Source organism: Balaenoptera musculus, chromosome 5 (genome assembly GCF_009873245.2).
Source record: "Balaenoptera musculus isolate JJ_BM4_2016_0621 chromosome 5, mBalMus1.pri.v3, whole genome shotgun sequence".
NCBI classification, from domain to species: domain Eukaryota; kingdom Metazoa; phylum Chordata; class Mammalia; order Artiodactyla; family Balaenopteridae; genus Balaenoptera; species Balaenoptera musculus.
In genome coordinates, this window is record NC_045789.1 from 126,739,737 (window position 1) to 126,760,821 (window position 21,085).

General features: G+C 43.2%; 1 long non-coding RNA gene across 2 annotated transcripts in view; it reads left to right on the forward strand.

Moving 5' to 3' along the window:
* The window catches only part of LOC118895916, a 61,446-nt gene extending 44,381 nt beyond the window's left edge, over positions 1-17,065 (forward strand). For both annotated transcript variants that reach the window (XR_005020052.1, XR_005020051.1), the window contains exons 2-3: positions 8,464-8,601; positions 16,940-17,065. This is a non-coding gene — a long non-coding RNA (uncharacterized LOC118895916). The remainder of the gene's footprint in view (positions 1-8,463; positions 8,602-16,939) is intronic.
* Positions 17,066-21,085: the final 4,020 nt, after the last annotated feature.

The window sequence follows — 21,085 nt, forward strand, 5'->3', positions numbered from 1 at the left end:
TTTGATATAATGTAGGAATAGCTCTCCATAAAATATTAATCAATTACAAAGGGGAAAAATGGTGAATTTAAGTGGAGAAACCTGGCAGATATCAACATGACTATGTGACCAAGGTTAACATCACCAGTGTTGTATGGATTGATGTTATGTATCTTTTAATGTGATACACTGAGAAGAGCGTGGCATTGTTTCTGTGGAATTCTTTCTAAGAATGAACTTCCGGAGCCAGATCATGAGGAAACATCAGCTGTTCCATGTTGGAGGTTGCTATGGTCTGAATGTTTGTGTTCCTCCAAAATTCACATGCTGGAGTCTCAACGCCCAATGTGATATTGTTAGGAGGTGGGACCTTTGGGAGGTGCTCATGTCATAAAGGTGAAATCCTCCTGAATGGGATTAGTGCCTTAAAAGAGAGGCTCCAGAGAGATTCCCTAGCACCCTTCCTCCATGAGGACACAGTGAGAAGGTGCGAACTATGAACAAGGAGAGGGCCCTCACCAAAACATGACCATCCTGGTGCCTTGACCTTGGACTTCCCAGCCTCCAGAACTGTGAGAAATAAATGTTTGCTGTTTTTAAGGTACCCAGTCGGTGGTATTTTGTTATAGCAGCCCGAATGGACTAAGACAGAGGTCATCCTCCAAAATGCAACACATCTTACAGAGTGTCTAGTACATGAAAAATGGGGAAAGACTGAGGAATTTTTCCAGATCAAAGAATCTAAAGAGTCATAACAGCTAAACACAACATGTATTCTTTTTTTAAAAATATTTATTTATTTACTTATTTATTTTTGGCTGCCTTGGGTCTTCGTTGCTGCACCTGAACTATCTCTAGCTGCGGCGAGCGGGGGCTATTCTTCGTTGCGGTGCGCGGGCTTCTCATTCCGGTGGCTTCTCTTGCTGTGGAGCATGGGCTCTAGGCACATGGGCTTCAGTAGTTGTGGCACGCAGGCTCAGTAGTTGTGGCTTGCGGACTCTAGAGAGGAGGCTCAGAGGTTGTGGCACGTGGGCTTAGTTGCTCCGCGGCATGTGGCATCTTCCCCAACCAGGGCTCAAACCCGTGTCCCCTGCATTGGCGGGCGGGTTCTTAACCACTGTGCCACCAGGGATGTCCCAACATGTATTCTTGAGAGGATCCCACTTTGGATATATTGAGTTTGAGATACTTGTAAGACTTCCTAATGAAGATGTCAAAAAGGCAGTTAGACACAGAATCTGGAGTTCAAGAAGAGATCTAGGCTGGAGATATAAATTTGGGAGTTGGTGGCAAGCATATAGCATTTAAAATCAGTAAGGGATGAAATCATCAAGGGAAGGAATGTAGATTGAGTAGAAAGAGGACATTCTCAGGACTGCTTGGCAGGGATTTTTCAGCCTAGGTAATCTCACTGAAAAATGGCTCAAAAATTTCCAACTACAATCTGCCTTCAGTATTTGAGAGTTCCACATTCATAGATTCACATATTTGAAAAAAAATTCTAGAAAGTTCCAAAAAGCAAAACTTGAATTTGCTGCACACTGGCAACTATTTACATAGCATTTACATTGTATTTACAACTATTTACATAGCATTTACATTGTATTAGGTATTATAAGTATTCTAGAGAAAGTATACAGGAGGATGTGCATAGGTTATATGTGTGCCATTTTATATAAGGGACTTGAGCATCTGTGGATTTTGGTACCTGGGGGATTGGTTTACTAAGGGACAACTGTATGTAAAAATCCATGCCCCAAATCCCAACATTCTTTGCCCTCAAAGAGCTAACAGTTTGACACATGAAAATAGGATGAATAACATAAAAAACAGTTAATACTATAAGCATTATGTTTACACTGTATTTACTGTGTGTCAGGCACAATGCTAAGTGCTTTATATGGATTATCACATTTAATCTTCACATTAACCATATAAGGGAGGTAATATCATTCTTTTTTTTCATATGAGGAAACTGAGTCTTAGAGGATTTAGATAATTTGTTCAAGACCTCACAGCTAGTAAAGAGTGAGGCTGAGGTTCACACCCTAGTGCTCTATCTGCATCGCCTTTCGTTTTAGTGGCTGTGCTATCCTGCCTAAAGTCCAGGACAAGGGCAAAAAAGCCTATAATGGTGCTCTAGATTCCTCTTGACAGGCTAAAACAGCCAAACCAATACACACACACACACACACACACACACACACACACACACGCACTCACACACACACACACACACAATTTGTAGCTGAAGATTTAAAGGATTGGAGAAAATTTTATTCCTCAGAATGACTGCCCCTCACTTCCTGGGGGTGCCACCCTTCGGAGAGGGGTCCCAGAAACTCTGGTGTGATGGAGGGTGTGCTACAGGGCAGTAAACCCAAGTTTCCAAGGACCACAGTCCAACAATAGGCAGTGGAGAGGATATTCTGGCTCCAAAGAGAACCAGCTGCTCCTGGATTCTGAAACCAACCCTGTTTTTAAGAATATATCTTTCCTGAAATTTCCTTCTTTTGGCTTGCTGTTATTTGCAACTTTTACAAGCTACTGAACCACATCACTGGTGTGAACAGTTTCAAAGCTTACATATTTCTTCTTGTAATCACTTTAGTCGATCTTGTAACTATAAAGAGTGAGATGGTAAATCCTGAGTTCCCATTCTGAGTCAGAATTTATGACAAGTACAACGTGCTTGTGCCCAAACAGAACCATGCATGTATGGTAATATGGCACTTGAAATTTATGTACTTCCTTTTATCCAAGGAACAGAAAATGCTTCGATAAAATGCATTAAGAGCCAACTGTCTTCAGCAGGCGATGAGAACAGTTCAAAATAGGACTGCTGAGGGAATCATTTAATTTCTGCAAGGCCAGGGTTCATGCTAAACAAGCATGTTTCCCAATGTTTTATGGAAGTGGTTCTAGGAGACCACTGCCATTTCAACCCCTGCTCGGCAGTGATGAATTTAATTGCATCTTTGCCCACCAGTTGTGTAACTGGAGACATTCCTTCATCACTGCTGTTTGGTGCTGGTTGCCATACAGGACTAGCTCCTGGTATTTGCTGAGGAGATTACTAGCAGAATGGATATTAGTCATTCCTTTCTACCGACTAGTTAGTTCTTCTCCTTAGCAAGGGCAACTCTCTGATTTTCTTTGCTCGTTTTAAAAAGTAGTCCTGTAAATAAGGCCCCTTTAATTTACAACCCCACTATATATAAAAAAAAAAAAAGGCTTCTACATATTGCATACTTTAAAATGGCCATGGTGCAATAGGTCCTTGTATCCGTTACCTATTGCTGCAGCCTGACAAATTACCCAAAATGGAGTGCCTTAAAACATTCGTTATCTCCCAGTTTCTGTGGATCAGGAGTCCTGGTGTGGCTCGACTGGGTCCTCAGCTTTAGGGTCTCTCACAAAGCTGAAGTCAAGGTGTTACCCAGGGCTGTGGTCAAATCAAGGCTTGACGAGGGGAGGATTACTTTCATTCGTGTGGTTTTTGGCAGGATTCAGTGCCTCGTGGGCTGTTGGACTAAGGCCTTAGTTCCCCACAAGCTCTTGGTCGAAGGTTTACCTCAGCCCCTCTACACATGAGCGTCTCACAGGCGAGGGGGTGAGGACGGTGACAGCAAGAGAGAGAGTGCTAGGAAGATGGGATTCGGCCCTTTGTAACCTAATCACAGAAGTGACGTCCCATCACCTCTTCTTCTAGTAGTTCTGTTAAACCACCAATTCATGCTTAAGGGTGGGGGATTACACAGGGCATTAAAACCTGGGGGGTGAGAGTCACTGCAAGCTGTTTGAGAAGGCTGAGTGCCGCAGTCCTTCACATACCTTGTCTCACTTTATCCTCATAATAATTCTCCAGTGCATTGCTGGTCCCCCCGTTTTTATAGAAGAGGCATCAAGTTCTCAGTCTCTCCTGCTTGCACCTACTGACATTGAAATTCATCTTTAGTGACTCATAGTGTTTACTCATTTATGTATTCATTTCATGAATATGTAGAATTAAAAGATATTAGGTGTGCTACTGTGCTAGGTGCTGGTACGTTTGTATTCTTGGTAGAATATAGGTGTGTACGAGCATTCTAATAGTTCTTAAACAACTGTTCCTTAAGGAGAGGAACTGTTCATAGTGTATATCATAGTGCCTAATATATTGAGTTATAGCAGTAGTAGATATTCTAAAGAATTATTAATCTATTAAAAGTTTTTTTCAAATATATAACTGGGAGCACTTTTCTGGTTTTTGAGTGTCTAGGACCCAATCATTCCCATTTCAGAGTTGAAACACAGATGAGTAGTGGTTATGATACGAACAACGCCCCAGAAACTGAAATGGAGAATTTCATTCCAGGGCTTATTTATAGCCAACCTCAAGGTACAAACTACATGGGAAAAACTGGCATGTAACTTGAGTTAGCTCCACATTAAATGCGTGAGTATCCACCCCAAGGCTCGTCACTGTATCGCTGGTGAGATAAAGTACAGAAATAATTTTATAAATTGAAAAATGCCTATAAACATAAGAGATGAATCTTTAAAATTGTTAGTGCTGCTGCTACCTTAACTCAGGGAGCCTACAATGTGCCAAGCACTGTGTGAATTGCTTCTTAGAATGTTACTCATTTAATCCTCGTCACCACTACTGTGAAAAGCAAAGTCAGAGCTGGCGGTCACTGGTGGTCCAAAAGGGGTTCGGCTCTGGAGTGTGTGAGTCTTTGGTGACCCGAGAGGAAGAGCTACAAGTGAAACCATCCATATTGACATAGTGAAATCCTAGAGTTTATGGAAGTGGGGTTGAGCCCCATCACCTTGCCCCACACAGAAACAGATCAGTGCAAGCATGCTTTTCCTTTTTAGAAAGATACAATGCCTTCTGAGACAACGGAAGATACTCTGGGATTTGAAAGTCAGTGAGAGGAACTACTGGTGTAGAGTATTCCTTGACTAACAAAAAGGTAGGAGTTCTTCGGGGAGCTATCATTTGGCAGACTAGATGTAGCCTAGAGACAGTGATATGGTCATCTCCAATCTATGTAGTTACTCTGAGGCTAAAAGGAAAGACAAGCCCGGTTTAATAAAACTCAACAGCAGGCATCTACAGAATCAATAAACGTTGGTTGATGCCCACAGGGCAACTTGAAAGCAAAGTTATGCCAACTGGAAGACCTTTTGTAGATAGCTATTTTTGAACAACAATCTAAGATGTGTAAAAGCAGAAATAGAAATGACTGATGGCAGGAACCCTGACTTGTGCCTTGAAATCATTAGTATGCTGTGGTTGATTTGCAGCTTTTTATGGTGCGGTCAAGAGGTCGCCATGATTCAGTACCTCTTTTTCCTACCACCTGCCTCTCTTAGAAAAAAACAATGCTAAAATATTCTGTAGAACCAGTATTCTGAGTAGCAGCCTCTATAGCAACAGAGCAGGTAGGAGGTAGCTGCTATAGTTTCTTTTACTTTTTTCCTCCGAATATCCAGATTTCTAAGTGTCAAAAAAAACACAAACACCAAAAACTTCATTAGAGTTTTGGATTAAAGAAAGCTATCTGTCTTGTCTCATTTTTGATATGCTAGTTGATAATCGGGCTACAGCTGAGTCTAAAAATAACATACAGTACATTAAAATATTATTCTTTGACTATATTTCCAAAGTGGTATTCTGGGACTTCTGTGCATTAATCCTGTAACAATAACAGGATTTACGCTCTTAACTCCCCTGGTGTGGCTTTGAAAATCTAGCCTAAAGCAGCTAATGTTGCTGTTTAAATCATCCTCTCACTATCCTTAGGGAAATGTGGAGGTTAAAAAAATGACAACCCAACTGCTCAAATGACCTATACATGGGAGGGTAAGAGAAACAACGTATTTCTTCTCAGGAACTGGACTGATAATTCCAAGGTGGACATATGACGTTTCCCACTGGCAAGAGAGACGGTGTGGTCACTGAATAACTGGAATTGAACTGGGGTGCAAGTGTGTGAGCCTGTGTGTGTGTGTGTGTGTGTGTAGGGAAGGAAGGGGAAGGAAGCTGTCATTACTGTGTATGTTTCTGGTAAACATTCTTTTTTCCCTACAGAAATTTGGGCGTATCCCATAAATTAGGTACTGTTAATCGTGTCAGGTAAAAAAAAAAAATGCATATCCTAAAATTTGCACACAGCTCTAAATTGAAGCTCTAACTGGCTCTAAATTGAAGTGGCAGGAGTTTTTCAATGATACCATTAATCACATTTTATTAATTGAGAAAAAGAGCTTTTGTGTAGCCATGGTTGTATGGGCTAGATTTAATCAGTGTAGGTACCACTAATAGGCTGGCACTGCTTCTGGCCTGCAATGCCTTTGAAATTCTAAAATGGAAAAGGAGGCCAACACACTGAGCAATTATTTCAGAACAGATTGCCCGTTAACATTTCATAATATCACTGAAATACATCCTTTCTGGGACAGAGACTTGCTTTGGCTATGAACATCCAAGAGGTGGCAGCACCCCATGCGCTGTTGGCCGTTGCATCCCTCCAGACAGAGCTCACCGCAGAGGTCTCATGATTGCGTCACCTGAAAGCCAGTTTGCAGGGTTGGGGTGAGGGGAGGATGGAGGGGATATATAGCATTTTGCGTCTCAGTTCTTCCGGAGGGTTGAGGAAACAGCTGCACGGATTGTTTTAAATGGATTTGAAAACGTTTTCCTTTTCTTTTTTTTTTTTTCCTGAAATCTTCGGCCCTATGTGATATCTTTCTATGAAGACCACATGGGTGCACTTAGGGGTTTCCTGGTTTGCTCCCTGAAGGAGGAAGAGTTTCAATTGTCAGGGATCCCCTGAGACCTCATTTTCAATTGCCTGTACTTGTCTTCATAAACACAGGAAGGTGGGATTAAGACGGATCATCAACAATCATTTTTTGGAGCATGTGTTTGTGCACGGCACTTAACACAGCATTGAGAATGTGACACTGTCCCTGGCTAGAACACTTCTCTTCTTCCCCACCCGTTCTCCCAGCCAGCTCCCTCATCTCATGCTAAAAATACTCCACGGAACAAATAGCTATTGAGATAGCGTGAAAACCTGCACAAATGAGTAACAATATAGCCTGACATGCTAAGTGTCAAATGCCTGGGATGAAAAGCATCAGGTGACATGGGTAAGAGAGCATCAGGGCTGGTCTAGACTGACCAATGTCCAGGTATCTGTAGAACCTGGCCCTCTGCATGTGCGTTAGTTTGAGGGCAAGAGCTGGGATGCACTGGGGGCACTTTGCTGATGGGATTTGTTGGCAGGATACAGGAGACAGGGCTCTCATGGGAAACTAGTCTTCAGGAGTCCACAGGGGAGATGAAACTGGGGAGTCCAGCACAGCTCAGCCATGGGAGTTCCTATCCCTACTCTTTCTTTTTTTTTTTTTTTTTTTTTTTAAATTTATTACTTATTTATAAATTTATTTATTTTATTTATTTATTTTTTGGCTGTGTTGGGTCTTCGTTGCTGGGCACAGGCTTTCTCTAGTTGCGGCGAGCAGGGGCTACTCTCCGTTGCAGTGCATGGGCTTCTCTTGCAGTGGCTTCTCTTGTTGCGGAGCATGGGCTCTAGGCACGCGGGCTTCAGTAGTTGTGGTACGTGGGCTCAGTAGTTGTGGCTCGCGGGCTCTAGAGCGCAGGCTCAGTAGTTGTGGCTCACGGGCCTAGTTGCTCCGCGGCGTGTGGGATCTTCCCGGACCAGGGCTTGAACCCGTGTCCCCTGCATTGGCAGGAGGATTCCCAACCACTGCGCCACCAAGGAAGCCCATCCCTACTCTTTCTATCATAGGGACTTGGCTTCTGTGTTCACCACAACTGGAGCCACCGACTTGGCCTAGCTTTCAGCTCTGTACATCTTTTCAGTAGCTCATTCCTTAGTTTAGTCTCAATTTTGGCACTCTCATACCCTCTGTCCCATAACTTTCCTACATGGCATGCGTTCTCCGTATACATCTTTTCAGCTTCTGTTCCCACCGACAACTCAATGACCATCTTCCCTGTATTTCCCAATCATTTCCAAAAGGAGAAAGGTAGGGAGGGAGAGAGGGAGGGAGGGAGGGAGAGAGAAGGAGGGAGAGAGAGAAGGAGGGAGAAAGAGAGTCTCATTGGCTTAATTCCATAATTCCATAGTCCCTGTCTGGATTGAGCTTTGGAGGCCTAGCCACCTCCCAGCAAATGAGCCAGACTGTGACAGGCAGTCCTTGAGTCACCTTTATTAGAGACTTAAAGACGTGCTCAGGGTGCTTCCCAGCCTGGACCGTGGGCACAGGTGTTCCTTGCAGGAGGGCTGTGCATGTGAAAGGCGCTGACTGATATTTTGCCCCTTTCTCCACACGAAGAAAGGGGCAGCATTGTTCACTCAGGCTCAGTAGCGCTGGATGTCCTGGGGTCAGGGTACCGCTGCCCTGGTGGGTTGCTCAAACTCTGGTAAAAGGTGAACTCTTCACCTCTTTTCTTCTTTGCAGGAATTCAGTCATGCAGCTTGAAGAATGATCTTAAGGGTGGTACTTTTACACTCAACCTTCAATGATTTCAGAGACTTGGAGAAAGGGGAACAGGACCTATATTTGAACCATGATGTTATGCAGTTATGTACAGCACAGGTTTGTTTGGGCCAGGCGCGGGGGAGGGGAGTGATTGGATGAGGTACCAGTCTCCTTGTTATAATCAAGTTTTCCTTAATAAGGTCTGACATATTTTAATCCAAAGACCTCAAGTGCCACCTCTAGGTGCCATAACATATGCAGCAATGAGCAACTTACTTGTTGCCCAGTGAGCTGGCAGCACCCCTGGTTGTTACAGCCAAGCCATCTGGAGCAGGGGTGAGGGGTGGGCACACAGGATATGATGGCCAGATAGCTGCTGCAGTTTACTGGCCTCTAGTCCTTCACTGTTACACTGAGGGCATGAGCCAAAACGAGGCAGGCCTCATGAGGCAGCTTGTCTGCTTTTGGTTACTTCCGTTTGAGCCACCGAGAACTTGAGGAGCTCTTTCTTCCTCTGCTGTGTGCCTTGAGAGCCTCGACATCCCCTCCGTCTCTCCCAGTTGTAGTCAGTCTCAGCTATAAGTACTGATGGGAGTATATTAACTATATCACTAATTAGGTTGAAGTTCCTTGAAAGAAAGAAGGGACCTCCATACTTGTAAAAGCATCTCCTGCAATGTCAAACATAGTCTTATACAAGGAGTGGGCACTTAATAGATACTCGTTAAGTTGTTTTGACTCAATCTCAATTCCATGTTCAGCTCAGGAGATTTCTTATTAGGTTCCAAGGAGTCTAGATCCTTTCCAGTTATTCGTTTGGAAACCTGAAGGTACAGATTCATTTTGACCAACGTTCCAACTTCCACTTTCTCTTGATCATTTCAGGAAGAAGAGCACCCTAGATACTGAGTTTTCCAGCACGCAGAGTCCTAGGCCTCCAATGGGGTTAAAAATGTCCAGGAGTCTTCAGCTTTTGACTTATTCCTTTTTCATTTTCCTCTTAGTTAACTTCCTCTTTCACCGAACAATTCTCCTCTCCTAGTAGGATAGGTGAAGTTATGCTGCGGTAAGGATAGCTTCCAAAACTCAGGAAAGATTCTGCCTGTCAGAGTGACTCTGGGAACTAATGGCAGATAGTCTGTCATCCCAGACTGTCTGCTGGAGAATCACTGCAGCAGGGGGAGCGAGTATGGGTAACTGTGCACTAGCTCTTAACTAAGTCTCCCACCCAAAGGTGACACACTTTACACCTGATCATATTTCCTTGGCCAAAGTATGTCGCATGGCCATGCTTATCTTCAAGGGGATGGAGAAGTGCAGTCCTTCCTTGTCCCCGCAAGAGAAGAGAGCCAGAAATACTGGCGACCTCCACAATGACCTCCACACCTCTTCAGAGAGCTTGCAAGTTACCGCCTTCCGGTTCATTCTTTAGCGAGGCATGGAACCCTTGAGAATAAGTAGAAACGCTTTGTTTTTTGGGTTTCACAGGAATTAAAAATCAAAATAAACCCATAAGAAAGGTGATTTATATCAATGATTTTTAAAAATTTATTATGTAAGTATCAGGATTTTTTGGGGGGTCAAATCAGTGATCAGAAGTAATCAGTGCAATCCCTTTCGAATGCCATCTGTAAATAGAGGTTTGAGGTATGCAATCCTATGTGTTTATAGTTGCCAGGCCTATTTTTGTTTCTGATGCTTCTATACCTCACAATCACTTGAAGGCCCAACAGCTCAAAGACTCCTCCACAGAGCACAGTCACTTTGAACTCATGGGCTGTGAAGATCCACTCTTTAGTTCTGCCCTGTGCCTGATTCGACTCTGCTGGTTGCAAAGCAAGACCCCAGGTTTTTCAAAAGCAGGCAGGGAGCTGACCTACTCACTTAGTTGTCCGATGTTCCCCACTCACTCAATAACTCCCCTCCCTCCAAAGAATTAATTCTAACTGTAAGTACAATAAGTTTATTCACCAATGTAATGATTTTGGTATTCAGCTCTCTTTTAATCCAAGTCAATGGACTATTACTATGACGTGCCAGATAAAAGCCAACCATGGTGTGATTGAAAGAGTCTTTGTATTAGAGTCTGAAGATTGTCAGTCCCGGTTCTGTCACGTTCTAGCTGTCTTACCTTGGAAAAGTCACTTTGCCTCTCTGAACCTTCATTGGTGAGATTAGGGTAGTTATATTTACCTTCCAGGATGGAGTTTCCTCTTTATAAAATGTAAATTATATCTACCTCTCAGAGTTGTGGGGATTTAAATTATTTTGACAAAGATAATTTCTGGGAAATATATATGTATAAGTATGTATATCCCGAGCTGGAAACTTCTTCCCTCCTTTTCTGCTTGCTAATTAAGAGTCATAAATAAAATGCTGACGAGCTGCAGGCTGCCGTCTGTGCTGTAGCTGCAGGGCTGTTTTGACTTTGCCTGACAAATGGCTAACCAGCCGCTCCCACCATGCCCAACTCAAGTGTTCAGCACTGAGAAATCCAGCTACTGCCAAAAGCATCTTATAAACTTGTCACTGTTTACTTACTTGGTGACAGTGTTTTTGTTCACTGATCATCCCTGAGATTTCACCCATCAGGGTGTGTCTGTTTCCCTCAAAATGCCATTTAAACACAATCATTTCCCAAACCACATGAAAATAGTGAAGATCCCTAAATGAGACTTGGTGCCTTTGCAATTCATCCCCATTGCGATGCACTTGGGGTGGGATGTTGTCTTCACAAAGCAGTAGCCGGATATGCATGGGACTTTATTAAATGGGCAGAAACTTCAAAGCTGCTTCAGTATACTACTAGCCAAGACTTCCAGGTAACCAGTTGAGTGGTAAGCTTCTACCAGCTTGGGAGAACTGATTGTTAAATTTTCAGGGATTTTGCAAGGTGGTTGATGTCATGTTGGTAAATTGAAAGCAGCCGTGGTGGGAGTGTTTACACCACGAAAATTGGCAAACACTTACAAAATCAGGCTTTTTCTCCCAGAGAGCTGGTCGCTAAACATTTACAAGCTCAGTATACAGTATAACCAAGTCTTTGTGCACCTGGGTCAAACCCAGATGTAACCAAGGATGGGAAAAGGGACATGGCAAATCCGAAGTATGAATGAAACCGTGGTGCTGAGGTAAGGGAGAAAGGGAGCTAACTTTCATTGAGCCCATGCTGTGTGCCAGGGTCTACTGTAACCTAGATTGGGATGGATACATATCAGGAGGCGTTTAGCACATTAAAGAGGTGGACCTGCCAAAAGTGTGTTCAGATGAAGAATAGAGAGACTTCCAGAGCCTGACTCAAACCTGGTTGTGAGAGAGGAGGGACAATGTGAGGTATAGCATTGTGCTTTTCACTCGGGTTTCTATCCAGGCCCAGGCTGAGACTGGTGGAGGCTGGGTCGGGGAAAGACTTGAAGTAAAATCTGAAAAGGCTGCTTCAGCAATACTCTGTAGTAGCAGGCAGCATGTTTGGATTTGCCATCTTGTTTGTTCCAGGACCTCACCTGCAGCAGTGTGGAGACAGCAGAGGCTTAGCTGACCCCCTGGAGCTTAGTGAGGTGGGCTCACTTGTGAGCACTTTTTCAAGAGGACTTTGCAGAGTGCCATGGTGCTATATGAGCAGATAGGGAGGGGCAAGGGCCAGTAGAATTTATTTATGTGACCCCCGTATGTACCTTAGCTGATAAGGCAAGGGGGAAACTGGTGGCACATATATTTTCTCCAAGTGTTCTCACAACAACCGTATGAGAAAGGCATTATTATATGCATCTTATAGATGAAGAAACTAAGGATCAGAGAGCTTGAGCAACTTGCCTGATATGATGCAGAAAGTAAGTGGAAGAGCTGAGATCCAAACATGGGATTGTCTGACTTCAAACACTCCTGGGGCCTCTATGACCTCATTTTACCCTGTGTCTCTGCATATTCTTCTGTCCTTTCCTTCTTTCTGGTCTTGGGGAAAGAATTGTCTCTCCTCTCTCTAAGGTCAGCCTTTTCACTTGTGTCCACGAATTCTGTACCCTCCCAGTTCCTGCTCCAGAGTCTTTATAAAGCACCCCCTTGCTCTGTGATGCATCTTTGATCTGCCCCTCGCCACAAACTTCTTTCCATCTATCACCTGAAGTGAGTGGCTGTATGGATTCCTTTCTCAGTCTTCTCTCCCTTAGACTTTCAGCAGCATTGAACACAGTTCAGATTCTTCTTTATTCTTGAAACTCTCCACATGCAGCTTCTATGACTTATTTGTCCCTTGCTGGTTACTCCTCTGGCCACTTTTGGCTCTTCTCCCTTTTTTCTAATCCTTGAACTGTAGGCCTTACTCCAAGAGTCTGGTGCTGGTTCTCTTCTTCTTCTTCAGTCTTTCCCCTTTGAGGTTCCCTTTGGCCTCAGCTCTCTATGCAGACAATCCCAAATCAATAATGCACAGGTCTGATTGGGAAACGAATAGAATTAACTTGACTGGGTCTCTAGGGCCAAGAGCAGTCTCTGGCATAGAGTGAGCACTCAATAAACAAATGGATTTCAGATGAAGAGAACATTGTGAACAGGGCTCGAGCATATGTGTATTGATTTATTTGAAGGTTACCTCCTTTAGGCTCTGAATTCATCAAAGTCAGGAACTGTGCCTTTTCCCCATTTTTGATTCCCTGATCCAGCATAATACATAATAGCTGTTCAATAAATGTCTGTTGAATGAATGAATGAGTCCAAGCTTGCTGATAACTCAGTGCAGAACTGTGGCAGTTCTTATACAGGAATTTAGACTTTATTCTGTGTGCAGTGGGCTTGGAGCCATCCAAGGGTTTTTCTCGTTTGAGTAACTCATTCGGAGCCGAGCTCCAGGATGACATCTGGCTGCCGTCCGTGTTCAAAACCTTGCACCATCTTCTTCCCTTGCCTATTCCCTTCCCTAGTCTATCTCTAATCAGTGGTCCAATCTTGTTGATTTTACTTCAAAATATGGCTTTATGGCTTGTATCTGTGTTTTTGTTTCTACACTTAGCCACCTCCCAAGGTCAGCCCTAATTACCTCTTGTCTGGGCATCAGTGCTGGTGTCTCTCCCACTCCAATCACTGCTCTGTATGCCATAGGCTTCCGCTATGCTACTAATGGCTGGCTTCGTGTTTGAAAAAAAAGAAAAAAGAACAAAGACAAATTGGTTCTGGAAAAGCAAGGATAAAGAGGGCTAATATAACTCTCCATTTTCTGCCTTTAATCCTGTAGGCCCTTTAAATCTGCTTGCTGCTTTGGGTTTTACCCTTGAGTTGCCTGAGTGGGTTTATCCCTTCATTGTTTCTTATAACAAAGCCTGGGATCCCATCCCCACGATAGAACCAAGTTGTAGGAGAAAGAGAGTAGACCATTCGCAAGGTTGTGCTTAACTGTGATGTGGAAGAGAGCAAAGGAAATGGAAGAACAATCCTTTAGGAAAGGGAGGACAAGGGAAGGGGAAAAGTAGGAGATGGGGAGAAGATCTTTGAGTTAATATTTCTAGATGAAGGGAAGAAAAAAGAGGGAGAGAAGACAAGAGCTGAGCTTCTGCCATTTTTTTCATAGCTAATTTTGGGGAAACAGGCCCTTTCTGAAGATGCGTTTTTAGAACCTTGTGGGTCCAGAATTTATCCTGATAAAATAGTGAGCTAATGGACTTTAGGGGACCTCTTTGGGGACACCTACACTTAAAAAATTTAGGTCAGCGTTATGCAAAGTGTGACCTGCCTTCTGCAAGGAGTTAAGTACAAAAATGCCAAGTAAGTACTTAGAAACTTTTTAGTCATTGTGCGTTGCCACCGTGATGGGCTGGAGGTGGGTGACACCGGCTGGGGAGAGACGATTGTGGGCGTTTCTTCTCATCTCTGTGGCTCAGTGACTTCAAGTCGGTAGCTTGAAATCAGTCATGGCAGGAGGTATTTTTATCTTGCAAATGGGAAAATGGTACAAATCAGGACTCCTCCTACATCCCACCCCACCACCTTGGGTGCTGCTTATTGCCAGCACACCACTGCCTAGCTGCCATATCCACACACCTGATCAGGGGACACTGTTGAATAGAATATTGTTAAATTTACACAGTGAGTTGCTTGTGGCTGCTACTGCCTACTCAGCAAGCACAGTAAGATGGTGTATCTGTCAGCCAAGGAATGGGGGGATGGTGGTTCTTCACCATAGGGAATTTGAAATGCACTGCCTTAGATCATCCTTAGCTTGTTCAAGCATTCCAACACAGGTCTTAACCAAATGGAAGAGCCCACAGGTTTGGAAACCTGCTACTCCAGGTTTCAAGCCCTCTAAGATAGTTAGGATCCAAAGTAGCGTAGGGGAGGTGTGGCAGATCCTGCCAGGGCAGAGAAGTTATACGTGAAATAGATGAAGGTGTGTGTAATTAGTCTACTAGGGCCGCCAGAACAAAATACCACAGCCTGGGTGGCTTAAACAACAGAAATGTATTCTCTCACAGTTCTGGAGGCTGGAAGTCCAAGATAAAAGTGTTGGCAGGTTTGGTTTCTCCTGAGGCCTCTCTCCTTGGCTTGCAGATTGCTGCCTTTTTGTCATGTCCTCACATGGTCTTTCCTCTGTGCTTGAGCATCTCTGGTGTCTCTTTCTTATAAGGACATTGGATTAAGGTCCCACCCATATGACCTCATTTAACCTGAATTACTTCTTTTAAGGCCCTACCTCTAAATATACTGACACTGGAGGTTAGAGGTTCAGCTCATGAATTTCAGGGGACACACTTCAGTCTATAATAGTGTGTCACCGTTGACTGTGGGCTCATGCTGCATTCCAGTCAAGCACCGTGTAAATGGCACAGGACTGTGGAGACCTCGTACCCACTCCAGGGGTACCTTCTCACTTCTCCTGGATGCCGCTTCCACTTTCCAGCAATCTCCAACCTCACCAAGTGCTACCCCTCTCTCAGTTCCCACCTCCAGTCCCATGCCTCCAATCTAGTCTTCTCTGCCTCCTGCTTGGAGAGAAGTCTCCCTCACCTGACTCACCCTAGCACTTTTGCTCTGCATTGTTAAGTTGGTAATGAATCTCATCAAGATTTGCAATGCCTTTCCTGGTATCATTACATGTATCATTACATGCAATCAATACATTGCACATATTTAGGGCTTGTCTACCCAGCTGGATTGTAGGTACCTTGAGAAACGGACATCTTACTCTTCTTGAGACCCAGCCTCCTCCATTTAGTGATTAATTAGCTGCGTGCCTTGTATAGAGTAAGAAGTCAATAAATGTCACAGAGTTGACGTACCTTTTCCTGAAACAGTTAAGGTCATTACATGCTCAGAGGTGTACGTGGAATCAAACTCATAGTGGTGAGTACTGAGGCTTTTTTCCCTTTATTGTGGATGGCAAGCCAGAATTTTCTAGTAAATGCCCATTTGTGGATGCTATTGTTCCAGTGAGTTATTATGACTTTTCACTCTGACTCTGGTATAAAAGAGACCTGGATTTGAGTTCTGGTTTTCCCAGTTACTGCTGTCTGGCCTTGAGGAAGTTATCTAAACTCTGTAAGGCTCAGTTTCTTCATCTGAAAAATAGGAGTAATAATAATACCTTATTTCACAGAGTGGTGGCACAGGATTAAAATAGGAATAGTAGCACTAAATGGGTAGTAGATGTTCAGCACTAATATTACTCCGATACACAGAGATTAAAAAAAAGAAAAACAAAAAACGTAGAACTCTTAACCATACATATCAGTCTCCACTCCTCAGAACCAGGAGTAACTTGAAAAGAAAAGCACTTGCACACCATCAGAGGATCAGCCGTGCAAATAGCCCATTTAGTGCCGATGCCAAGTGCTCCTGGATTAAGAATATTGTGAAGAATCCAGAAGGAACACTTTCCTATCTGTGATGAGATGACTTCTAAACAACCCTCGGCCTCACATTGTCACCAACCCCCTTCCCAAGTCCCACTTCTCTTTGTAAAGCATAAAACATTTTTACCTGTAAAACCCTGTATGTGTATGGAGTTTTGTCATTCTGGAGGCGGTCAGGTTGCATGGGAAGTACAACATCGTTAACTGGAAATAAATCAGCATAGCATTTGTCCTGAAGTTAAGGATAAAATAAAGTTAAACCATATTCAGTGTTTTCTCAGAGATACTCAAGAAAAACAACTTCAGTGGAAGAAGAGAAAAACTATTCAGGGACACACACACAAAAAAAACCCATAGTCTCACTAGAACTTCTAAATGCTCCAGAGCAAGCTTAGGTGGAGATGCTCCTGTAGGGAGAGCGAGAGGGCGGTGAGTGGGAAGCAGTGCAATCCTGTGCTTCTCTAGGGCTGCCGGTGTGAAGCAGAGGTCTCCAAAAAGGCTCAAAGTGGCTCGTCAGCTTTTCAGTATGTCTAACAAATTAGACATACATCCCAAAATGTATACTGTGATACTAAAGCCCATTTATATACGCTATAAAGTTTCCCCTGTGTGTCCTGCAGGCACATGCGTGGCTGGGAAGTGTCTATGGGTTGATTCCTTTGTGAATTATATGGAGCTGACGCGGCTGAAACCCACAGTGACCCAGACGAGGACAGAAGCTGGTCCTGAAAGAGTGGCTTCCGCCCCTATGTGTAAGTAATTAAGATTAATCCCCACTGAGCAGAGTGGTGCAAAATTATTAAGGCTGCTTCCTGAAGAAACTTCTAATGCAGTGTGTAATGAAAACGTCAGGTGCAATGAGTTATTAGGTGCTGCCCCGCTGTTCTGAAGTGCCAGGTATCTCTCTACCTGTTATCCAAGCAGCTGGGTCTTGTGGGGAAGGCAGTTCCAGCCTGAGGAGAGCATCAGCAGTTATTTGAGCTGAGAGGATCATAAAGTGAGTGACGACAATGAAGCCAGGAGGAAGTGCCTGAGGAAACGGTGGGATGTCTGTGGTGGAGGTGACGCGAAGAGGGGAGTGTGGTGAAGGAGGACCCTGCCTGGTGTATGACTCGGAGTAATGTCATGACCAAAATCATCTGGCCCTGTGGATTTAAAAATTGTTCTCAGGGCAGCTCAGGAATTCAGATGGGATCATTGCAGAAAGAAATATGTTTCTGGTTATTTCTGTAGTCATTCTAGAAATGCAAGCTCAGTGTTTGGCATTTATTTACGTTTATTATTTATTTTGGACCTCATAGACGTTTGCGTCTCTCCGACCTGTGTGATGCTTATCTCAGCCAGATTCTTGGAGTCTCTCTGGCTTCTCCTCTTCCCTCAGTCATGTCCAGTCATTGTCAAATGGCTCTGAGCAAGTTAAATCTTTCTTAGTCTCCATTTCCTTGGGTTCTACCTTTGTTGTGTCCCTCATAGTCTGTCCCATTTTCTCTTTGCAACTCTCCTTGCCTGTACTTTGTCTTGTCTGGGCTCTCTACCTCCTGCCTGGACCTCTCTGGCCTCCCTCCTCCCATCTCTTCCCCTTTGATCTTCCTACCCAGAGCACAGCAGGAGGACAGCTAACACCATTTGCTAGGTGCTTTTTCTGTGCCAAGCCCTGGGGTGTGGATGTTATGTATGTTATTTCTAATGTTTCAGTAACCCTGGCGATGGTATTATTACTTCCGTTGTTCAGCTTGAGAGGCTCCAGAAAGGTCCTAATGTGCTCACACCAGCTCTGAGGGATAGCTAGAATTATAACCTAGGGCTGATGGCCCCCACGGTTCATGCTATACCCAACTCGTGCTGCTTTCTCTGCTCAGAAATCTTCAGTGGCTCCCATTGCCTAATTAGTAAATCAAGTCCAGGCTCTCTCTCTCTCTTTTTTTTTTTTATCTTTCAAAGTCCAGGCTCTTTTATCTCAGCATTCAAGGCTCTCTAAAATCTAGTTTACTATGTTTCTCGGCTGTCCCGTCAACTCCTGTCACACACTCTACAATTTAGCCAAAAAAACCGAACAGCCAAAGAAACAAAAAGCCTATTTTTATTTACACCCATACTTTCTTTCCTAAGTGCTTTTATACATGCTTTTTCTTCTGCCTGCTGCAGAGACTCTGTCATTCATTCCTTCCTCTGTATAAGTAAATGTTGCCCAAGAAAACATTGAACAGAGTTGGGCCAGAGATCCATTTATTTTCTGGTTCACAAAGGGTATGTTGGATCTTTATTAAATAGTCTAAAATGTTCTTTCAATAATGTTTTTCTTTAATATCTTTTTAAAAGACATTTAAAGTGAATCAGAAAGCAATTAAATGATTAATTGCTGCAGCCGGATTCTGCTGCCCTCAGCCTCTGTGGATGCTATCTGACCGATTAACCTCTGTTTCTGAGCTCTGTCTGATTGAAGAAGGCAATGACGGAAAATGCTTGGCCTATCACATGACTGATCTTTGCTGTCATGAGCCATCGTTTTCTAACTGCAAGCTTTCATTTTCAAAGTCCTGGCATGATTTCAGGAGCTGTAAACCCTCATGTGAGTAAGTGAGCAGTGAGAACTGGCAGTTTTTCAATCTCAAGTCTCTTCAGCTTTAAACCTACATTTAGCTGTGATTTTTTTTTTTTTCCACCTTAAGTTGGGCATTCTTTTTGGTGTGTACTTTTTTGATAAATAAAATAGGGTGGAGGTGAATTCAACTAAAACAAATATGAGTTGGTCCAATTAGGGCTGACCCTAGAAAAAAGTCACAGGTGCCCCAACATTAATTCCATAGTCAGAGCAGGAGGTGAGAGCAGAATAGTGAGTATATGGGGTTCCCAGTTTCTCTTCTACAACGACGGACACAGGGTAGAGAGCACTGAAAATGAACCTGAAAATTATGAACCCATTGGTGGAGATGGCCCACATGCCAGTTTGAACAGGTGTTGCTTTTGATGTCTTGGGGAAGGTCAAGGAGTATCTTCTCCAAGGTCTAACTCTGAATGGAAGAGCTTTGTGAGATATCAGGGAAGGATATATCATTGGAAAGATTTCTTTCCTAGTTACAATGTTTAAGTAATTGGGGTTCAATTTAATGCAGAATTAATTGTCCTTAGTGCATTCTTAGCTGGACAATTCGATTAATATTATTTACATTAATTTAAGGGATGGGTAATCTGAAAACAAAAATGTGTATATACTGTGAAGGACTTCCTCAAAGATTTGTTCCTGCCTGATGGTTTTATTTTGAAATTTGTACATCAAGTCTTTTGTTATCCTCTTTTTATTTTATTTCTTAGCTTTTAAAACAAATTAGCAAGAGGAGGAAAGAGGAGGGGGAGAAACTGTGCAAAACACAAGAATGTTACAGTCGGCAATGTGATGAAAGCTTGTAATTTCATTATGAGGTTTTGATTGTGCATCTATTTTTTGTTGTTGCTGTTTTCTTCTCCTTTATCTTCATACCTAGCAAATAATTATTGACCAGCAAATGTGCTTATGGTACCATCTTAGGAAATTTGATATAAGGAATTCTATAAGGAAAAAAAATTACCAGTATATGGAGCTCATTTAGAAGACAGTTGCAGACAGCCACAGAAGTAATAGTAGCTTACATTTACGGAGCACTCACAATTTGCCAAGCACTCTTCTAAGTGCTTCATGTGGTATTAGCTCATTTAACCCTCTCAACAACTGTGTGAGATCGGTACTATTATCCCTATTTTATAAATGAGAAAACTGAGGCACAAGGAGATTAAATTATTCATCTACAGTCACATAGGTGACCGGAGCCATAATTTGAACCCAGCCAGTGTGAATCCAGAATAAAAAAGTAAAACAAGTATGACCAGAATGAAACTAATATTGTTCTTTTTAGATTCCCTAAACTTACTATCACCACCAGTGAAGTCTGCGTGCTGATTAATATTGAACTTGTAAGAATAGAAGAGGAATTGTTTAGTGTAGAGAGATGGTGAAAGAGAGTGAAAAAATGAAGATGCTGGCAAAAGCACCTGCAGTGGGTTCCGAGATAAGGATTCTAGGAGGTAGGCATGGCAATACCTTCTGTTGTGTGCTCAGCTGGGCCTCAGCCTAGACTGGTGGGCAGTGATGCACAGCTGATTTTTGTCACTCACTGCACTGCTTTCCTGCTCCTCAAGCTGAGATAGATGATACCGACAGCTCACTTTGAGTTCCCATCCATCTGAAGCACTTCTAGATTTGCAGTTCACGTTACCTTCTGCAGAGCCAGAATGTGTCCGCTTTTCTTTCAGATCTCTTACCACCTCAGAACATTTAGGACAGGCCCACCATCTTTTATCTAAACACAAGGGACCAGGTATGTTTAGAAATTCAAAATTTTATAGATTTTAGAAAGGTAAAATGGTATATATCTCATACGTTGTATAATATTTCCAGTGGGGTCTGGATCAGCACCCCATAAACAAATATTATCATATTTCCACCACAAAAATGTACGTATCATCACGCTAAGTGAGACAAAGAATGACTGTCCTCGGCTACATGTTAAGAAGGTCAGATTTTGCCACCAAACGAATTTTTTGTGCCAAATTTATGGGAAAAACTTTTGGTTGCAGGGCTTTTTGGATTTTGGAATTGAGGATGGGGAATGTGAACTGTACCATCACCAACTCCTTCCACTCTAATCAGAGGGATGTGTGTGAAGGTGCTGACAAAGCTATTCCTACATTTTCTCCCCTGGCCAGGAAGGGGTCTGACGTGGGCTGAGCCT